The sequence below is a fragment of the Macaca nemestrina genome, chromosome 10, assembly GCF_043159975.1.
Source record: "Macaca nemestrina isolate mMacNem1 chromosome 10, mMacNem.hap1, whole genome shotgun sequence".
Taxonomy (NCBI): Eukaryota; Metazoa; Chordata; class Mammalia; order Primates; family Cercopithecidae; genus Macaca; species Macaca nemestrina.
The window spans coordinates 122,734,414-122,756,930 of NC_092134.1; the positions used below are offsets into that span (position 1 = coordinate 122,734,414).

Genomic DNA, 22,517 nt, shown 5'->3' on the forward strand with positions numbered 1-22,517 from the left:
TATTTATTCATTCACCCATTGAAAAACATCTTGGTTGCTTCCAGTTTCGGCAACTATGAATAAAGCTGCTATAAACATTCAAGTGCTGGTTTTTGTGTGGACATGTTTTCAACCGATTTGGGGAAATACCTAGGAGCATGACTGCAGAATCATATGGTGAGACTATGTTTAGCTGTAGTAAGGGACTGCCAAAATGTCTTCCAATTTTGCATTCCAACCGCAATGAATAAGAACTCCTGTTGATTCACAATCTTGCCAGCAGTTGGTATGGCCAGTTTTTTGAATTTTAGCCATTTTAATGGGTGTGTAGTAGTACTTCACCGTTATTTAATTTGCAATTCCCTAGAGACAAATGTGTTAAGCATTTTTTTGTATGTTCATTTGCCATCTGTGTGTTTTCTTTGGCAAAGTGTCTGTTCAAATCATTTGCTCATATTTTAATTGGGTTGTCTGTTTTCTTATTGAGTTCAGATATTTTTAATGAAGGAATTACGCTTTCTGTTAAAATTCAATCATTTGCTAGACAACAGATTACAAATAAATTTCAACAATTTGTCTAGGTCTGCATTTCATGTAGGAACCAATAATAAACTACTCAACTTTTCAGTTTTCTTTTTAAAAGCAGCACAAAAAATGGAATCAACCCAAAGGTCACAATCTCTTACGGAGAAGATATTAAAGATATGAAGGTACATTCATAGAAATAGTGCACACCATAGCTTTTAACATGCGCACTATAAATTCTGACCACATTTTGGCTTTATAAAACATGTAAAGTTGTATTGTTTAAAATGAGTCATGAATGACATAGCTTGTCCACTATCAGGGCTCTAGCTTACATCTATGTTTCATTTTCATACCTCTGTCAAACTTAATGACACAGAGTGCAAGCTAGTTGACGTCATTTAACTGACAACTTTTCTCAGAAAGTATTGGGCATTTCATCTGGAAATGTGGCTAACAACTATTTAAAGACAATTAACTTCATTTTATGTAGAAATTACAACTGCATTCCATGAACACATACGATTGATGAAAGCATTTACTCAAAAGTTAAAAAAAAAAAAAAAAAAAAAAGAAAAGAGAAAAAAGCAATTGGAGAGTTTCTTGGACTTTCTCTGTGTGAAATTCTTTTTTTTTTTTTTTTTTTGAGACGGAGTCTCGCTCTGCCGCCCAGGCTGGAGTGCAGTGGCCGGATCTCAGCTCACTGCAAGCTCCGCCTCCCGGGTTTACGCCATTCTCCGGCCTCAGCCTCCCGAATAGCTGGGACTACAGGCACCCGCCACCACGCCCGGCTAGTTTTTTGTATTTTTAGTAGAGACGGGGTTTCACTGTGTTAGCCAGGATGGTCTCGATCTCCTGACCTCGTGATCCGCCCGTCTCGGCCTCCCAAAGTGCTGGGATTACAGGCTTGAGCCACCGCGCCCGGCCGAAATTCTTTCTTTTTCTTTTTTTTGGGGGTTGGGGGGAGAGATGGGAGCAGTTTCCAGCATTTTATTATGAAAAGTTTCAAATATAGTTAAAAGTTGAAAAGTTGAAATAATTGTACAGTTAACATCTATACTCATCATCTAGGTTTTATAATTACATAATATTGTATTTGTTTATCACACATCTATCAATCATTATTCTATCAACTCATCTTTTGTGTGAAATTGTTTTTTGAAAAAAGAAAATCATTTTGAAAGTATTAACTGTTGTTTTATGGTATGCTTGACAAAACCAGAAAGGTACTTCTATTGTTCCTATTTTTTAAATGACTCCCCCGTCCATACCCACATCAAAACCAATTATATAAAGATCTTTTATCAGTTATTTTTCTCTGAATGACACCAGAAATTGAGCCTATACATCAGGTACAGAGAATAACCTTCCCCTCTGAAAAATCCATGGGAAAAAAATTCAATTAAAGCCTAAGATTAAAAGCAATTTAACTGTATTTTAAAAATAAAAATAAAGGTATATGTAAAATGTTATATTAGCATGCTTTTAAAATAATAACAGGTAACCTGTAAGTATTCAATGTATAGTAAACAAGTCTCTCTAAATTATGAATGCCAAGTCAAGGGAAGAATTTGAAAAAAAAAAAAAAAAAAAGAAGGGAAACAGGAGTATCTGGAATAGCATACATCCAAATAACTCACAAATCTTTTATAATTATTTCCCAAAACAACACACACACACACACAAATAAAAAATAAATACAGTCCTACCAGATTAAAAATAGAAGTGTAATCAACAGAATTGTTACTAAAATATTTGATTCCATCCCCAATTTGGAAATATAATTTAAGTCTTATTCACATATACAGTCATCCCTCGGCATGCTCGGGAAATTGGTTTCAGGACCACCTGCTTATATCCAAATCACCACCCCCGTGTAAACCCAAATCAGTGCATATGCAAGTCCTTGCGGAGCCCATGTATATGAAAAGTCAGCCCTTAGTGTATGCAGATTTTGCATCCTGGGAATACTGTATTTTCAATCCTCTTTTGGTTGGAAAAAAAATCCACATATAAGGGGACCAGCACAGTTCAAACCTGTGTTTTTCAAAGGTCAACTGCAGTTTCTTTTTCAACAAATAATATTTATTTGTGGGCTTTTTTCTTTTTTATAAATGTAATAACATATAGAGGAAAATGTAACAAAACTGATCCCATTGCCCAGGATAATCTGCTGATATATAAAAATAAATAAACACAATATATACATATAATTAGATAATTCAAACTTATCGAGGCAACCTTTCTATTAACTGTTTTAGATATACAAATTATTGAAACACTCCTCCACTCCTTTTTACTGGAGCAAAATCAATCATACAATTTTAGGCATGTCTTTTACAAAGAAAATATTTTATGGAGAAACACTGTTATTCTACAGGATTTTTGGATATCGCTGCAAAGACCATGAATTTATAAATACAGATGAATATGTTCTTATCTCTTATTCTTGTTGCATCTAATGAAATTTAGGTTTCTTTCATAAATGAGAATAAAATGTTATCTATTCAAGTGTTTAGCATTCAAATATTTATCCTCTGTTCCTGCCAACTAGATATACGGCATTACGTTTTAAAAAATCACTGGCATCTTTGACTTTTTAAATTACACGGACAGTTAAGAGCTAGAAGTTGGGCAAAAATAACTCCGTTTTCTTATGTGACACTGGAGGAGAAAACATTTTGTGCAAACATTACCGGTAACCTGTTATAACTCTCTGTGGAGTGATGTCCCTGATGTATCCAAAACAATGCCATTTGACAATCCTATCCCTCTCTGATTTATGTCCCCCAGACACAGAGAAGTCACTGATTTTTCCACTATTCTTAAGCTTCTAACAAGTCCTGGCAGATAATCTTACTTTCTAATTTACTGAAATAACTTAAATCATCTGACGTCTTCTCTCAACCACCTGTGGTACCCAGCCCCCAAGATGGTATCCAACAATCTTGAGGCAGTCATTCAGCTAAACTGTAGCAATTTCCTGACCCACAGAAACATTTATTGTTGTTTTAAACACTGTATTTTGGAATATTTGTTATGCAGCAATAGGTAAGTTAATGTAATCCATTTAACTATTCTGAAAGCTTGTAAATATTGTTAAGTCCTCAAATTTAAAAAGCACACTTCTTCCCTCCACTCTTTCATCTTTCTCCTTCTGCCAAACTCCTCTAGAGAGTCCACACCAATTATGCTACTGAAACTGTTTTCTTAAAGGTCAATCAATATTCTCATCATTGCCACATTAACGATCTCTGTTTCTTTCTCATACTGTTGATGTCTACGCAGCTTTTGACAACTGGAAATCTTTACATTCTTGGCTTCCACAGCACTGAGTTCTCCTTAGCTCTGACCCAGGGAGAATTTTCCGACTTGGACTAATTTTCCAACTTCCTTCATGTGCTGTATTTTTATTCGTACCTGTTGAACGCTTTTATTCTGATTCGCATCCCTACCTTATCCCACAATTGGCCTAATGACAGCAACAAAAGCAACTGGCACAATTAAAATTTATTAAGCACTTATGTGCTAGGCCGTATGCTAAGCTCCTAACACATATATCATCCCGTACATATTTAGCCTTTCCATTAACTCCTTGGTGCCCAAGTATATTCTGCAATTCTCGGTAATCTACTGCTTTAGTCAACCTTTCCCTTTCTGGGAGTAAACGGCATTCCACACGTGTAATTCTCTTGTTTACTATCATATCAATCATCTCCCCAGCATATAGAATACTGCTTAACACATAGTAGGTGTTTATGAAGCACAGAGTAAAATATTTGTTGCATGACTGAAAAACCCCAAGTATCCCTTTTAATACTATGTTTATTGATTATAATACTTTTAAAAATCATAATTACAACATGGGGATGAATCCTTGGCGTTGCCATTTTGAAGGTCAAAACCTGTCTAATATTGGCCATTGCATTTACTTAATATAGACAATATTGTTGTAAAGTAGTCTCATTGCTATGACTATAAGACATAAAATAACGACATCAGTAATTACAGTACTAAGAAAAGAAGCCATGGAGGACATTTTCTGGAGAGAGAGAGACAAGGAAAGAAGGATTAGAAGCATTCCAGATTATGTTTAACATATTAAGAGGTAACAGTAGCAGGCAGACAATCAGTAGTAGATCTGGAAGATAGTAATCACATTTATAAGAAAATATGATAGGAAAAACCTATGTCTCACCTTCATTTTTTCCATGTCCTAATAACAGTTCTTAGCCCACAGCCACCTACACAGTGAATCCCTTAGGTAGTCTAGGCTCTGCCCTTAGCAGAACTTTTTTTTTTTGTTTTGTTTTGTTTAGATGGATTCTCGCTCTGTCACCCAGGCTGGAGTGCAGTGGTGTGATCTTGGCTCACTGCAACCTCCGCCTCCCAGGTTCAAGCAATTCTCTTGCCTCAGCCTCCCGAGTAGGTGGGACTACAAGTGCCTGCCACCACGCCTGGCTAATTTTTGTATTTTTAGTAGAGATGGGGGTTTCAGCACGTTGGCCAAGCTGGTCTCGAGCTCCTGACCTCAAATGATCTGCCCACCTCGGCTTCCCAAAGTGCTGGGATTACAGGCATGAGCCACCGTGCCTGACCAACAGAACACTTAACCACTGGAAGGATCACATTAGTTTAGGACCTCTAAGAATCACCTATATTCAGATGAGTCCAATGTTACTCTCTTAGATTTTTTCCAAAGACAGCTGTAATGAAAAACCAAAGGAAGCCTGCCTATTTTGCTGCAAAAATTTTGTACAGCAAATTGTCTATTATACCACCCAGAGTTCCTAAATAAAAATCCACATGAGAAATTCTATTCAAGGAAAAACTGTCTCTCTGGATAAACCAAAGTGCCTCTTCTTTCTGATAGCATGGTAACTTGTATTTCCCTGTTACAATGGAAACAGAGCTAAAACTGAAGTTCAACTACAGCAATGTTATTGACTTTCACGTTTAGCAAGTTTGTATTTTGTGATTTTCTTTACTTCTAAACTTACCTATATCTTATTGCTTATGCTTACCTTTTAAGTTTTCTAGGAAAAAAAACAATACAAATAAATGTAATTCATACCCAACTCAACATTATACAACCTTTTCTAATACATATTTTATAAGTTGGGGGCTGACGTATTGTTAAATTATCATTTTACCTTTGGAGATACAAATTTACTCAGAAAGCCAAAAGTCAGTGCTTCTTCAAGCATGGTATTATATTTACCATGTTGGCAATTATTGAGTGCCCATGATAGCTCATGTTGGCTAGAACAATTTTTTAAAATTTGCTGAATTACTTGAGACTAAATTTAAAACTGCTAAAATTTGTAAAGGGGTCTCAGAGAGTAGAATAAGGCTCCTTATATGGCTTATTTTATGAAATGTTCTCAGAAGAATATGATTATATGATTTCACATATAAGAATGCTTTACAATTTTTAAAAAGCATACCTTGAAGTGCGATGGGATGCCGTTATCCAAACTACTATATGCACCGCCCCTTACCCCCACACACAAGGATAAAATGTTAGCTGTTAACATGTCAGAGGCCATATTTCCTTGGCCATTTCTGCATGCTAGAAAGCACTAAACACTCAATAAATAAGTTACTCGGCATCTGGATTCTATTATAGCTTCCGTATTATTTATAACTCATAACATACTTTTATATTTTACATTTAAAAAAAAACCTTTTAGCTAGCTGGCTAACCTAAACAAGCTTAAACTGACAAGGAAGTTCCAAGTATTGCAAAAGAAGAAATAGTTTTTAGTAAGCAGATACATTTTAGAGCAATTTTTTTTTTTTTTTTTTTTTTTTTTGAGACGGAGTCTCACTCTGTCGTCCAGGATGGAGTGCGGTGGCACATTGATCTCGGCTCACTGCAACCTCTGCCTCTCAGGTTCAAGCGATTCTCCTGCCTCAGCCTCTGGAGTAGCTGGGATTACAGGCATGTGCCACCATGCCCAGCTAATTTTTGTATTTTTAGTAGAGACAGGGCTTCACCATGTTAGCCAGGGTGGTCTCGAACTCCTGACCTCAGGTGATCTGCCCACCTCGGCCTCCCAAAGTGCTGGTGTTACAGGCATGAGCCACTGCGCTCAGCCTATTTTTTTTTTTAAGGAAAGAAATATGCTGCTTTCAAATGAAAGGCAGCATCTACCCATGCAGATTGATTGATGTGATGAACAACTCATGGTTTTCACTTTCAGATGGGTTCTTAACACCATCTGGCAGACAACTCTTTCATTTGCTTTCATTCTCCCTTTAGCAGGTCTTCTAAAATTTTTGTCACTCTCCTTAAGCCACTATCCTAATCACTCCCATGCCCCAAGCAAATATTTGTTGCCCTCAAATCTTAGGGTAGTTAAGCCCACCCTCCATCATATGTCCCTCGTTCTGTTTTCTTCCCAACTTCCCTGGCACCTTGTCCTAACAATTGGTTCTTCTCTTCCCTCCATCTTTAACCTTTTCTCTCTACTGGCTCCTACGTACCAGCTGAAAAACACACTTTAGTCACTCCCATTCTTTGATGTTGTTGAAATTTCTCTTTTCCTTCTCAGTCAAACAGCCTATTTGCACTTCTTACTCCCTCCCTCCCACCTCTTTCCCTCCTCCATTAACTGTAATCTTAATTCTATTCTCCCTACTGCCCCAGCAAAGGTCACTGATGTTTCTTTAACTAACAAAGTCAAAGGGTGTTTCTTGGTCCTCATCTCAAAGGGCTGACGTGTAGCACCTGAGACAGTTAACACTTCCCTCTCCTGGTTTTCCTAATCTCAGTCCTCTCGTTGTTTTACGCTAATCACTTCTGCTAGGTCTGCTCTGCTGATTTATCATTCCTTTACCCAGCAGCTAGACATTTGTTTCTTTTATGGTTCTACCCCCAAACCTCCTTCATTTTACACACTCCATATCCTTAGGTGGTTCAATCCATTCCTTATTAATCTTCTTATCATTCAATAACAATATTGATGTTTTAACTAAACCTATACTTTCTAAATCTATTGCTCTGATAATATTAGTATTATCATAATAATTATTATTTTGTTGTGTAGAGCCCTATATCCACTTTTTGCTTCTCAACAAAAGGAATATCCTATCTATATTTCAAACTTAAGAGGTCCAATCTTTATTCCCAATTAAACCTGTTTTTCCCCTGAAAATGTCTCATCTCAAACACAATTCAAATGCCAGAGAGAATCGTTCTCCCTCTCACATTCGCCTGCCATCCCAGTTTATCAAACCTAACATTCTATCCCTTAACTTACGTTGTATCGATCTATCTCTATTTCTGCTGCCACAGTTTAAAATCCTTGTCCCATTTTCAACTGTACTATTTCAAACATTAAGGAATCTATGCCCTATCTCCTCCTCCTTCAATTTGTCCTCCACACTGCTGCAAGTTTCTCTCTCTAATATGCAGTGTGTCCTGTTCTGCCCCCCACTGAAACCCTTAAAAATGACCCTCACCAAAGCCTGCAGGATTGTCTGTGTTCCTTAGCACGAGCACAGATATGCCTTCCTCATCTGCCTGTGCTACCTGCCCCTAAGCACCTCACACTGAATACTCTAGCAGCACTGAATGACCTGGTCCCTGAAGATATCTATAACCTTTTGGTCTTGCTGTTCACTCTCGTCTAGAGTGCCACGCATCCCTGCTTTTCTACTGAGCAATTGTTGTTCAAAGAAACCATGCTTAGCAAATGCTTACTCATCCTTCAAAACCCAACACAGACATAATCTGCTCTGAGAAGCCACCCACTCTCCTATCCTTGGGCAGAAGAAATCATTCCCCATCCATGCCACTGCACACAACACACATACTTCTCTCTCACTGTGCGCAGCACCTGCTCCAGAGGGACCAGTCACCGTCTTCGAAGATTTAGGTCACCTGGGTCTGGAATGTGTAAATAATCTCATGTTTATTTCACTATCTGACATAAACGACATTCTTATAGACCCTACTTCCCCTATGTGGTAGATTAGGAGTTGTCTGAATTCTTAGAAATCTAGTATAGGTACTGGAACAAGACTGAAAACAATTCTTCAGTTTAGAGATTAAGAATTTTGGAGTTACATAGATCTGGGCTTAAATTCTAACTCTGCCACTTTCAGTCTTCGTGAACTTGAAATTAAAAGAAGAAGAAAAAACCCACCCTTCCCATGTATTCCTCTTTCTGAAATGGGAGTATCTTCCCTGTAGATGCTGTGAGGATATGTTTGATGAATTTATGAATATACTGGTCATGCAACATTTCAAAAGTTATAAATATTTAAGATTAAAACTAAACTAGTGAGCATGGATTGATTTTTCTTTCTTTCTTTTTTTTCTTTCATTCGAGACAGGGTTTTGCTCTGTCGCTCAGGATGGAGTGCAGTGGCACAATCTTGGCTCACTGCTACCTCCGCCTCCTGGGTTCAAGCAATTTTTGTGCCTCAGCCTCCTGAGTAGCTGGGATTACAGGCACCCGTCACCATGCCTGGCTAATTTCTATATTTTTAGCAGAGACGAGATATCACCATGTTGGCCAGACTGGTCTTGAACTCCTAGCCTCAGGTCATCAGCCCGCCTCAGCCTCTCAGTGTTGGGATTACAGGAGTGGGCCACCACATGCGGCTGATTAATTTTTCAAAACCTTACTTACATTTACTTGAAAGTAATGTTTTAACAGATGCCTTATATTTTTGTTTCTCTTTCGACTTTGGCTGATAGCTGCCCCATGTTTAAAATCTTTTTTTTTTTTTTTTTCCAGATGGAATCTCTCTCTGTCTCCCAGGCTGGAGTGCAGTGGCATCATCTCAGCTCACTGCAACCTCTACCTCCTGGGTTCAAGCGATTATTCCACACGATCCCAACTGTGACAAAGACTTAGCAGATGTGACTGAATTACCAAAGTCACCAACGTTGTGGTAATTTGTTACAGTAGTCATAGCAAACTAATACAAGCCTCCATTAAATAAAATTTATAGGAGGTCATTGATTTGAACTGAGCTCCTGCATTAGGCTCAACGGACCAAACCAAAATGGAGTTACTCATGCTGAAGTTCACACCACCAAGCTAAAACTAAGTTGTTTATCTGACCTTCCAAGAAATCAGGAGAGGAATGGAGATAATAGCCGAATCCCCAAACAGGTCAATTTTGGCTGGCATGATAAGGCAGTACCTCCTGCTTTGAACTTTATAAGGAAAGTAACTTTGGAACAACCAATCTGCTTTTTGTTCTCTGATTCAGCTTTCTTCAGCCTTTTTTTGTCAATAAAACCAACCTCCTCTGCTCAGTTCATCACAACACTCAATTCTATTTTATAGGATGAGGTCTTACCTGATTCTAGAATTGCAAACAAAAGCCAATTAAGATCTTTAAAATAAATTTTTTGTGACTAGGTCATTTGATATCTTCTATTGACTTAAAACAATAGAAATTTATTTTCTCTCAGCTCTAGAGGCCAGAAATCAGGCCAAAATCAGTTTTAATGGGTAGAAATTAAGGTATTGAGGGATTCCATAGACTGCAAAGGAGAATAAGTTCGCGTTTGCCTCTTCCAGCTTCTGCATGCCTTGGCTTGTGGTCCTATGACTCCATCTCTGCCTCAGGAGTCACACTGCTCTCTGAAATCTCCCTCTGTCCACCTCCCCTTCTAAGGACACTTGTGACTGCATTTGCCACTGCCCTCCCCACCAAGATCAAGGAAAACCTCATCTCAAAGTCCTTAATTTAATCACATCTGCTAAGTCTTTGCCACAGAAAGTAGCCTTCACAGGTTCTGGGATCAGATTATCACTACACACCCTGAAGTGGGGGAATATTATTCAACTTTGTGGGGGCAGGGTATGTGTCATAGAACCAAAGAACAAAGTGTAAGGGCAACTCTCTATCTTATTCATATCTTTGGTATATCTGTAATATTTTTACAATAATTATTTCATACTTAAGTATTAAAAACAAGAAAAAGAATAAAATGTAATATTCCTCCATAAACCCTAGACAACACCCCCATAAGCCTTAAAAACCATGGCTAGGTTTCATGTTAATGTCTAGATTTACAGCAGCAACTCTACTGAACATCATTGTTAAAATTTATAAACAGACCAACTCTTCAAATAAAAAAAAAATGCTTCCTTATTAACTCTTTATAAAGTGGAGAAAAGGCAGTAAAAATGACAATGTCTCTGACCAACCAGGAAACATAAACACTGATTAAGTCTCCCAACATTCCCATCCTTTGCTCTGTAATTTCTACTTCTTATTAACCTTAGTAATCCATCTCCCAGATAAATTTGGCTGGCTAGATATTAACTACTGCACTTCTTCCTTTCCTGCCTCTGACAACCTGACCTCAAAGGAAAAACATGTTTTTGATATATACTTAAAAATCATACTTTCTTACTGACTTAAATGATAATTTCAGATATTTATTCTCAAGGAAAATATATAGCTCCAAAAAAATTATGCATATATCTAAAACATACCTTTCTGACCAAAAAAAAAAAAAAAAAAAAAAAATCATAGCTCATCTGGAATGGAAAATAACCCAAAGATGTGTGCTGGACAGCAGACAAGCTGTACACCAGACATCAAGAAGAATGGGAAAAGATCCCGACTCCTAAAATGCAGAACCTCTTTCACTGGAAATCACTCATGTTAAATGACAGCTAGGGGGAGAAGTTCCATTTGTATTAATAAGTCACAGGTCCTCTGTTCTGGATTTACAGTCTTTTACCTTTACAAAGTAGATTTCGGACTTACACTTTTAAAAATGTCAGAAATAAAAATCTCTGAATATGTGTAGCATTTTACTAAGACATACCAGGGGACTTCAAAAACTTGTGGAAAAATGAAACTAAAAGATAAATATTATAAACTAATCCTTAACATAAACTCCATTAAGGTTAAAACACTTCTATAAATGAGAATACCAGCCATTTAGTCCATCCCTAAATAACTGAGAGTCCTAAGAATTTAACCATGTCAATGTAGTCTTTTTCACATTATTAACTGAATACAAATGGACATCCTTTAAAATCTTTAAAGATTTTTTAACATTAGGAAACAAGAAGTCAGAAGAAGCCAAATCAGGATGATGAGATGGATGCCTCATGACTTCCCACAAAAACTCTCACAAAATTCCTTTGTTTGATGAGAGGAATGAGCAAGAGCATTGCTGTGGTGGAGAACTCTGTGAAGATGATTTCTCAGACATTTCTACTAAAGCTTTGACTAACTTTCTCAAAGCGTTCTCATAATAAGCAGATGTTATTGTTCCTTGGCCCCTGAGAAAGTCATAACAAGCAAAACGCTGTGAGCATCTTTCAAAATTGTTGCTGTGACCTTTGCTTGTGACCAGTTCACTTTTGCTTTGACTAAACCACTTCCACTTCTTGGTAGCCATTGCTTTGATTGTACTTTGTTTTCAGGACCATACTGGTAAAGCCATATTTCATCTTCTGTTACAATACTGGTAAAGCCATATTTCATCTTCTGTTACAATTCTTCAAAGAAATGCTTCAGGATCTTGATCCCACTTGTTTAAAATTTCCACTGGAAGCTCTGCTCTTCTTGAGCTAATCTGGGTGCAACAGTTTTGGCACTCACTGAGTGGAAAGTTTGCTCAACTAATTTGTCAGTCAGATTTGTGTATGCTGAACCAATCAAACTGTCTGTGGTGGAGGTTCCTATTTCTGCTGTTAACTGTCAGTCTTCAATTAGGGCATAAACAAGATTTATTTTTTCCTTGAAAACTGATGTGGATGGTCTGCTGGTGCAAGCTTCATCTTTAACATTGTCTTGTCCCTTCCTAAAATGAGTTATCCATTTGTAAACTGCTGATTTCTTTGGAGTGTTGTCCCCATAAGCTTTTTGTGAATCATCGATGATTTTACCATTCTTCCACCCAAGCTTCACCATAAATATGATGTTTATTCTTGCTTCAATTTTAGCAGAATTCATGTCGCTCTGATAGGAGTTCTTTTCAAACTGATGTCTTATCCTTCTTAGTGCCTCAAACTAGGTCCTGTTCAGACATGCTACAACACATTCACAAAAGTTGGTATAAAAAAATTTATGAAATCCATGCATAGTTTTAACACAATATCCATTTTCCATAAATTTTTCAAGTCCCCTCATATTTTTCACTATTTCTCTCTGAATTGCATATTTAATTTCTCATACTTTATTTTGAGATAAATATGGCTACTAAACTACCAAAATATCAATTCTATACTAAGCTTAATGGAAACTTGATCTATCTTCATTCTCAGGGACAATCATATTGATGTCAAATATTTGAGGCCAACATTCGATCTGCAGAGTACCCTGGGATCAAGAAACCGGCCCAACTCAGGCTCTTAAGTAGCTAAGAATAGGAGGTCTTGCCCCTAGATGTATTAATATTTGTATCCTCTCTTTTTGTAATAAACAAGGATTTAAGAACATGTACAGTCACTAGGTTACAGCAAAGAAAACTGCTATTTAAATTAGGTTTCAAATTTCACTGGAGTGCCAAAAAATGAAAGTTTAGTTGGAAACTGAATCCAACTATCAGTATTTCAAAATACAATTTAAGAAAAAGTCCCCTAAAGTAGGTGGGTGGGCCAGTGGAGCCGACAATAGGTATTCTACTTCCATGACTATGGTGTGTTTCAATGAAGAGGCAGAAGGTTTAAATTCAAGTGAAAAGATAAACTTTTTTTTTTTTTTTTTTTTTTTTTGAGACAAGAGTTTTTGTCCTATTGCCCAGGCTGGGGTGCAAATGGCATGATATCGGCTCACTGCAACCTCCGACTCCTGGGTTCAAGCGATTCTCCTCCTCAGCTTCCTGAGTAGCTGGGAGTACAGGCACCTGCCACTACGCACAGCCAATTTTTGTATTTTTTAGTAGAGACAGGGTTTCACCATGTTGGCCAGGCTGGTCTCAAACTCTTGACCTCAAGTGATCCACCTATCTTGGCCTCCCAAAGTGCTAGGATTACAGGCATGAGCCACCGCACCTGCCTAGATAAACATTTATTGAATGCCTACTTTGTGACTAACACCATGCTAGGTTCTTTAAGAGAATGAGTGGAAACTTGTGAGAATTATCAAAATCTTTACTCAGTTACTATTTTATTATAAATCTTTCATGTTGTATTCATTGCCTACACTCCTAGTGTAATGTACACTCCTAGTGGCTTTCAAAAATGCCATTTTAACTTACATATCTATGACACTCAACTTATCTACTAATTATACATTTTACATCTCATCACCCTGTAATTCTAAGATTACAAAATATAAGATAAAAAGCAAACTGACAATTTTTCCTTTATTTATCCAGATATTTTAATATAGAAATTCATAGTTAAAATTACTGAAATGCTTGCCAAATGTTTAATATTATGTATTACAGTTCTTCCTTTCAAAAGTAAACCATATGCCAGAAAAAATTAAGTTCCAGGGTGAGGTTCTGAATAAGATATTAAAGGGTAAGAAGTTCTGCTATGAACAGTCCTTTATGGTCTGTTATTCGCCAAACGTACTTGACCACAAAATCCATTTTCATCTACCACTACTTAGGATCTTTAAGCACTACTGAGATTCATCAAAATTAAGGAAATAAGTGTTCCTTAATGGGTAGATGTTAAGTTAAACGAGTAGATAAATTTAATGATTTGGAAATGAATAAGATATATAGGCATATGCTTAATATCTAGAAACCTGGCAAAGAGACCCTTGTCATCGGTAATTTTTCTTTCTGTATTCTTCTTACATTTTCCCAGTATTTCTCCACACATTTCTTTAACAGATCTTCTATTCATTATTTCTCTTCTATTGATTTATGAAGATTTATGATTAGAGTATCTGGGACTAAATAAGTAAGAGAAAATAGTATAAAATAATATAACAGTATAATCTTGCCATGAAAATTTTGTGACCATCCAGTCTGCAGTGAATATGGGAGAAAGAAGTTAAAACCACATCTGTCACCATTACATAATACACATGGAATATGTATTTCTGAGATTAGTTTCAAAGACTACAGAGGACTTTATAGATTTTATGCACTTGAGATATTTCAGTTAAAAAAATTTAATAGAATTTGGAAAAGCAATACTTGTTTGTTTTCTTCCCACAGTGGCTATTAGTGAATGACTTATCCCCTCATGAATCTTTGTCACAGTCTGTGAAATAATTTTATTACTTCAGAAACTATAAATGAACCACTTTATCGCCATGGTAAAGTATTATACTAAAAGTAGGTAGAAATAAATAAGGTAGGCATCATGTGCAAGGTCAGTGAGTCAGTATAAAGAACTGGGAATAGATTTCTTGAGTCCTGTCACCCAGTCCTCATCTCTAAACGCTAACCCTCCCTTTTCATGAATATATAAGCTTAAGTATACACCCACCTCCTTCACAAGTGCCAATCCTGGAAAATGGCATAGTGGGGGAAGTTCACAAAATGAAGATATTTCAGGAAAGCCTCACATAATTGCCTGGCATTTGAAGGTACTAAGCTTTCAGTAGTCTCTTCCTATTGTTCCCACCCCCCACATCATTTGTCTAGACCTCTTTAAAGCACCTTATATGTCTCAAATTCTCTACCTGACATTTATGTGTACTAACAAACATGATTTTCCCTGAAGGAAATAAATATGGTAATTTTATGCTTTTTCTTCAAATCTTCAAAAAATATAATGTTGTACCTTCAGCAGAGTAATGCTATTTTAATCTCCAGGAGAAGACTCTGAATATTTGGTTGCCAAGTTTACCGATTATAAATATATAATCAAAATTATATTCATCATGAAATAACAATGTATAGATTTTAAATATTATATAACATTATAAGAGCATAATATGGAGAAAATGCACAAAAATATCCCCCTTTAACTTCATGGTAAAACATGAACACTTCGGTTTTTTTAAAAATCACAAAACATTTAAATAAGATTATCTTCCTATTGATCACTCATTGACAATATGAGCTCAGAGAAAGTAACAGCCTAAACTGGCAAAACTATTATCATGCAACACTTATGTAGCTAATTCAATAAATTAAGATAGAATTCTAAATATGAATACAGAATAACTGTAACACCTTATATTTTACAAAATGTTGTCAATTTCATTTCATTTTAGGATAGTTTAAATGATCAACTGTATTACAAAGCAAACTTTCATTTTTGAACCACCTTTTTAATAATATGTATACATATAACTGTAATACACCCTCTCATTTTCTTTAAAGAATTTTTTATCTTTCTTACCTATTACTTTGGTAGATACAGTATAGAAATGTGAAAGCAAAAACTGTAATTTCATTAAGATGTAAGAACAAAAATGCTAAACTGTCCAAAAAGACAAATCCTGAAGTATCTCGGCACATAATTCTGCCAGCATTATTCAGCACAAGTGAGCAAAGAAAATTTGTGGAGAACATGAGAAAGTATCATCATAGCAATTTATGAACTTGTCACCTCAGAAATGTACTGGAAATATTTCAGAAGAATAAGATTTAGACTGCAGAAACAATTTTCTCCCAATCTCAGCTAAGTTACTTGCTACATAAAGCTTCAGCACAGTACAAAAAAGCAGCAGATATAAGTAAAGACATAGACTAGCTAGGAATAACTGACCGATTAGAGCAAAACAGAAGAAAACAGCCAATTAACTCACCAAATAGCCTTTTGCTAAAAATCTGCGTTCTTTTCTTTGTCTCAGGCTTCTGGTTTCTAAAGACAAATTACATGCTTTCTGACAGAATGATGACAAAGGGGCACACTGTGATCTCTTTTCTGCTCTTTCCACTATAAGAAAACTGAACCACACCGCAGTCTCCAAGAGTAAGTACTTCATATGAGCATGCTCAGTATCTAATTTAAATGACTTGGTATTTCATCTCAGCATGTGATGACCTACTTCCAAAGAAACTCAGAAAGCTGCAAATTTAATAAAGATCATTAACTGACAATACAGAACTACTAAATGATAACTGATTTGTTTTTAACCTCATAACTTTTGTGGTTCATTTAACTGGAAATGATTATTTCTACAAGTTTATTAAATAACAAGTCCTTAGGTTTCAATATAGAATTAACTATGTCAACACAAGAATCCCAAAATGCTAGAATGAATTGGAAGTTGCAAAACGTCCAAGATATGATCCCAAAATGTAAATAGGACCATTGATAAATTAAACAAACTATAAACTACCCTTATTTCACTTTTCAATCTCTTATTCTGTCCTCTTGCCTGTTCACCAAGTAAAACAATCTGAAAACTATGCAGTGGTATTTTAATTTCTCCTTTGGAAACATTAATAAAGACTAATAAACTGAAATGTTCAATGTATTTATTAAAATGTTTGCTATCTTCAAACTATGGTGATAGGATTTTTATCTGTTGTTTACATATTAAATAATTGAGTTATAAATTATACGTCACCCAAATACTGATAAACCTATAAAAAAGTCTTTAAAGAATGTTGTATTTTTGAGAAACAGTTTTACAAAAATGCCACAAAAACCAACCAAATATTCTGTGTATGCATATTTATGCCATCAAATACATAATTCACCTAGTTTGTTAAGTAAATTGCTGCAAAGGCCATTAGTTTGGGATGATGAAAATATGGTCAAGAAGTTTTTTCCTCTGCTCCATTTTAATCTTCCTCCATAAATCTAGATCTAGTACAGCCCCACTAAAACCAGCTAGACAACTCTTTCACATCTACTTCCCACTTTCACCTTGGGTAGATGAGCAAAAATAGGAAGTGTCTGAACACTTGACATGCACCCCGCTCAGGATAGCAAGTCACTGACAGAATGGGGCTGACCCATCTTTAAATGGGCCCATATGCTAATCAGAGCTTTTCCCTTCTTCCCAAGCCTTCCTGGTCACCTCTTATTACTTCCCTATTGTAAATCACCCTTCTATATAAATGTCTCATTTTTGAGAACAGTAGCCTCACAGTCCTCTACCCTCCTGCCTCCTGACAGGTAGGGTGTGGGAAGGCAAGAAGACATAGGAGATAGGCATCCCATGGGAACAGCTAAGCTAAGGCCCTTCCTGAGACAAGGTTATCAAAAGGTCACAAAAATTAAAATGTGTCAATACGCATATGTTTTGTGTCTCTAAGTACTGTATGTATGTGGGGGTAGTTCTGTAGGAAGAATAAGTTACCTACAGGACTCAAAGAAAGCTCTATGATTCCTAAATGAGAAAGTGAAAACTCTTCACTAAAAAGAAACAAATGAAAAATCTAACTGTGATCTATAACTATTATTTGAGAACATGTTATATATGAGTTACGGTACACTGCAATGCACAATGGGAACAAAAATGAGTACAACTATCTCTGCTTTTAAAGAGTTCAACTAATAGGAATGACCAGGCAAGAGTACATATAACTAATCTAAGTATTACAGTAAAAGACAGTTGCTTTAGTGTCCTAGAGAACTTACAGGAAAGAGATGAAGCATTCTAAGTAAGGCAATTAGTACGTTCTTTATGAGAGGGGTGAACTTTCTGAAATGCCTAGATGAATACTAAGGATCTAGACTAGACAGGAGAGAGAAAGAGGAGGAAACAGCCAGGTCAAGGCTGAGATGTGGCACAGTGGAGGACCTGGGAACTGGTGGTGTGGAGACTGGAGACCTTGTGGTACTGACAATGTGAATACTAGAAAGTGACGGCTGTCAACACTGGGAAGAAAGAAAGAGATAAAAACTAATTATTCTGAGATGGAATCTGGAAGCAGATGGCAAGAAGTGTTCTAGACCCTGGAAAATAGAAGAGTGAGGGAGTCAACTCTAAGAAACAGATAGATACAAAAACAGGTAAATGAAGACAGGTAAAGAGGCAGTAATTCCAGTCACACTGGCATAGTACTTACTCATTTCAAATTCACTGTATGAATTCCTCCATATCACTAAAGTGCTCTCTAACATGCATTTCCTGTCTCCCATCCATCCAACTTCAGTGTTCTGATTTAAAATTGAGATCATCTTGTAATTACATATATCCCTTAAACCTGAGGCCTTCTTTTTTAAATCCTTATATATCACTTATTCTTTAACTTACTGATTTACCCTGTCTCTACCAGCAAAACCTGATATAATGTTTCCCAAACACTACCCCAGTGAGAATGAATGTTTAAAAACTCAACCAAAGATATAACTTATTTCTATGACAACTGAGTATCCTCTGAAGACTTTATACAGTGTTAGTGCATTTGTCCCACTGCATGTACATACATGAGATGGGTGGATCTCGCTCATGACTTAAATGTATCTGCCTTCCATCTGATACCTAACCAAAGGGAGGGAATGGGAGGAGCAAGACTGGAAATGAATACATGAGCCTTGTACGGCAATTATCATTATCACATCGTTATCACCCAGAGACCACAGTTTGTTAGGGTTCACAATTGGTGTTTGTACATTCTATGGGCTGAGTCTTGCACTGCAATCTGTTGTTGTTTTGTTTACCATTGGGTTATAGCAGAATCATCTGCGAAGCTGGAGAACAAACACACACATGTACTTCCCAGGGTCCAGAAACCTTTCAACCTGACCCATCAGTGGAGCCAGTCTGTAAAACCTCCCTAAAGTTTGAGTTTGCTTTGATTAAGAGCCACTCCTCTAGATGCTCACCAGTTCACAGCCTTTCAACTTATGAGTCTTGTTTTAAGGTGATGAATGACAGCTAGCACTTATAGAATGTCTCAAATATATGGTTTCATTTAATATTCACAAATCCTCATGTAATAGATTTTATTAATATTCTACCTGGTAAACAAATCTGGACACAGAGACTCAGAGGCTTATTCTGTGTCACACAGATAAGTGAATAGAGTTGAAATTTGGACCCAGATTTTGGAATTTTTTTGTGGTGATAGAAACCCATGGTCTAAATGTGATCTAAAAGGCAGTGAACTCAGGAGGCAAAACTACTGAAAATAATTTTCAATAGTAAAGAAATATGGAAAGAGGTAGGGGAAGAGTGGGGAGTAACTGTGAAGGGAATAATTAAGAATGAACAAAAAGTAATGAACCCGAGGCAAGTGGTACTAACTCAGCTTTTTATTTAGTTTTATTGCAGTATAATTCACATTTCATTAAACCCACCTATGGTTAAGTGTACTGTTCAGTGACTTTTAGTGAATTTACAGAGTTGTGCAACTATTACCACATCCAGTTTTATAACATTTCTACCACCACAAAAAAATTCCCTCATGTCCCATTTACAGTCAATCTCCACATCCACCACCAGCCCTAGGCAACCGCTGATTTGTTTTGTCTCTATAATCTGTCTTTCTGGGAAATTCACAAAAATGGAGTTATACAATGTGTAGTCTCTGTGTCTGGCTCCTTAGCATCAAGGTTTTAAAATTCGGTCATCGTATACCATTTATCAGTCAATTGTTTTTTTTTTATTGCTGGGTAGTTTTACTGCATTGATAGCACATTTTGTCTATCCATTCACAGTAGTTGACAGACATTTGCACTGTTAGGCGATTATGAATAACGCTATCAACATTTTAGTACAAATCTTTGTGTGGACATGTTTTCATTCTTCTTAAGATACTTAAGTAGTAGAATTGCTTGGTCAAATTTACAATTAATTTTTTCCAGAAACTGCCAATCTCTTCCCAAAGTGGTTGTAACATTTTATATTTCTATTACCAGTGTAACAGAGTTTGAGTTTTTCCACATCCTCTGCAATACTTGATATTGACAGTCTTTGATTATAGCCATTCTAGTGGGTTCCTCAGTGTGGTTTTAATTTGCAGTCTGCTAATGTTTAATGACGCTGAACATCTTTTCATGTGCTCACTGGCTATTTGAGTATATTCTCTTGTGAAATATATTTAAAATTTTCCCCCATTTAAAAAATTGAGCTGTTTGTCTTTTTATTATTGAGTTGTAAAAGTTCTTTATATATTCTGGCTATGAGTTATTTGACAAATATGTGATTTGCCTATATGTTCTCCCAGTCTGTGACTTGTCTTTTCATTCTCTTCAGTGTCCTACACAGATCTTGTAAAATTTCTACATTTTGATGTAGTTTACCAATTTTTTCTTTTATAAATCTTTAATTACATCTAAGAAATCTTTGCCAGACCCAATGTCACAAACAATCTTTTTTCTAAAAGTTTTATACTTTTTGTTTTTACATTTAAATCAATAATCCACTTAATTTTTGTGCATATGATTACAAGGGCCTAAGGTTTTTAAACATTTTTTATGCTTACATATAGCTATCTATCTAATTATCATAATATCATTTACTGAATCATTCATTCTCCCCCAGTGAATTCCTTGGACACTTCTGTCAAAATTCCTTCCTTGGTTTTGGAAAGCAGAAATAGCAAGCAAGGAAAGGGTTAAGAAAAATGAATGAAGATACAGACAGATTTGGATTGAAGAGGAAGAAAAAGCTAATGAAGTTCATGGCTGATAGTTTCTATTTTCTTCTCCAAGGTATGATCTGCGAGGAATGAGGAAAAGAGGAGTGAGACGAGCATTCTGAAGTGAGTAATCAAAGATCTGGAACATCTGTTATGAGGAATAGGAAAGCTACTGGATAATGAAGACAATTAGTTTAGAATATGCTGTTTTGTCAACCAGTATTAGGCACCAAGAAGTGAAGCTAGTCATAGGCCTGCACACAGATACGGGAACTTCCATTAAATCTTCTAGTCTCGGGAAGAATGAAAACGAAATCTATTCAGCTGGAAGGATAAAGGATTAAAACAATTTTTTTTAATGTTTAAAATTTTTTTATTGGTACATAATATTTATGCATATTTAAGGGGGACAGGCGATACTTTTGTTGCCACATGGAAACTATAATGATCAACTCAGGTTATTTGGGGGGATCCATCACCTCAAGTACTAATCATTTTTCTGTGTTGGGAACATTTTAGGTCCTCTCTTCTAGCTATTCTGAAATGCATTTAATACATTGTTGCTAACTATAGTCACCCTACTCTGCTATCTAACATTTGAGCTTCTTCCTTCCATCTAACTGTATGTTTGTACCCACTAACTCACCTTTCTTCAGCTCCCCTTCCCCCTATACTGTCATCATTCTACTGTCGACCTCCATGATATTCATTTTTTTAGCTTCCACTTAAGAATGCAAACATGTGCTATTTGTCTTTCCGTTCCTGGCTTATTTCACTTAATGACCTCCAGTTCCATCCATGTTGATGCAAATGACATGATTTCATTCTCTTTTAGTGACTCTTTTCAAAAAGTTTGAGATTTCACCTAACTTAGAGAATAAAATATAGAATCAGTTACACACAGCTTCAGAAAAAAAGCTCAGGTCTTAGAATGTGCTTTTCCTCCATGGTATCTGTGGTCACCAGGTTTAATGCTACTTTTTGCTGGGACTTGGTATCTCAACAAAGAGCATCTTGCAGTACAAATATTTACATCAAACTTTCTAAGTGTGGTTGGCTTCTGAGCAACTGCAAGCTCCTAAGATCACACTGTCATGTATTCATGAAACAACTCTGAATTTTAACCAACCACTGGGAAGAAAAACCAGTGGCAACAGGATCTTGAAAATGAGAAATAAACCACAAGTTAGAAACAGATACTGCTATCACTGCCACCACTTCGTTCTTTGGGACAAACCAATGACACTTTTCAGTACAACACACTGACAGTCATGAAGTACTGACACTAGATGTTGCTGATAAAATATTTTAATTTATATTTTATTGCTTTCTCGCCCAGATATATCTACAGAAGGCATTTTTCCAAAAAAGAAAAAAAGCATTTTGAATTTTAAATATTCAATCGTTAGGAAGATCTCTACAAAATCAGGAGCAAACATTTGCAAGAGTCTTGGGCAGAGGTGTAAGTTTTACATAATAATTTGTTACTGTCTTACAAAAAAGAATTGTAAATTTTAAATCATATTTCCATAAAATAAATGTAATGATCCAGTGACTTTTACTGCAGTGATAAATCCTTAGCACCTACTTAGCATGTGGCAAGATAATGAATAGATCTAATTAA

General features: G+C 36.2%; 1 protein-coding gene across 39 annotated transcripts in view; it reads right to left on the reverse strand.

Annotated features, from left to right (window-relative positions):
* Positions 1-22,517, reverse strand: part of LOC105481328 (pleckstrin homology domain containing A5) — a 250,885-nt gene that overhangs the window by 154,662 nt on the left and 73,706 nt on the right. Inside the window, exon 1 of one of the 39 annotated variants that reach the window (XM_071072127.1) lies at positions 16,159-20,635. The exons of 33 other annotated variants lie outside the window; for them this stretch is intronic. The gene's annotated coding sequence lies outside the window, so the exon portion shown is untranslated. Of the gene's footprint in view, positions 1-16,158; positions 20,636-22,517 lie in introns of those variants that run through there. 5 more of the 39 variants (XM_071072139.1, XM_071072129.1, XM_071072133.1 and 2 more) reach the window with 5 other exon arrangements.